Source organism: Fukomys damarensis, unplaced genomic scaffold (assembly GCF_012274545.1).
Source record: "Fukomys damarensis isolate Sample0158 unplaced genomic scaffold, DMR_v1.0_HiC HiC_scaffold_39, whole genome shotgun sequence".
NCBI classification, from domain to species: Eukaryota; Metazoa; Chordata; class Mammalia; order Rodentia; family Bathyergidae; genus Fukomys; species Fukomys damarensis.
In genome coordinates, this window is record NW_022900951.1 from 51,396,499 (window position 1) to 51,396,980 (window position 482).

Consider the following 482-nt stretch of genomic DNA (forward strand, 5'->3'; position numbering starts at 1 on the left):
TGTGAGCTGGGAATAATTTACCTTATTTCTCAGAAGAACAGAGTGAGTTTAAGAAGTGAGATGACATATTCAAGGCCACAGAACTGAGCCAATAGCAAAGACAGGAATTGTCTTTAACAACTTCAGATTGCATTAGAATGGAAGAGATAAGATGTGGTAACTTACCTTAGGGTTGCTGACAGACAAAAAGTTCATCATTAATGACAGTGTTCCCATCCAGAAAGTCTTCCTTGATGTCACACTGCTTAGAGCTGTCTCTTGATCTTCGGAGCCCCATGGAAAGTTTCTTTACGTATTCCCTAGAACATGCAAAACTTTTGTTTTAAGGTACTCTGTACATTTCTCTTACAAATTTCAAGTTCAGTGCTCTTGTATTTCATCTGACTATGAATCATCCAAAGCTGAAATACAAGCTACTCATCTTTCAGTATAGTTCTAACTCAGTGTTAGGCAAAAAAAAAAAAAAAAAAAAAAAAAAAAAA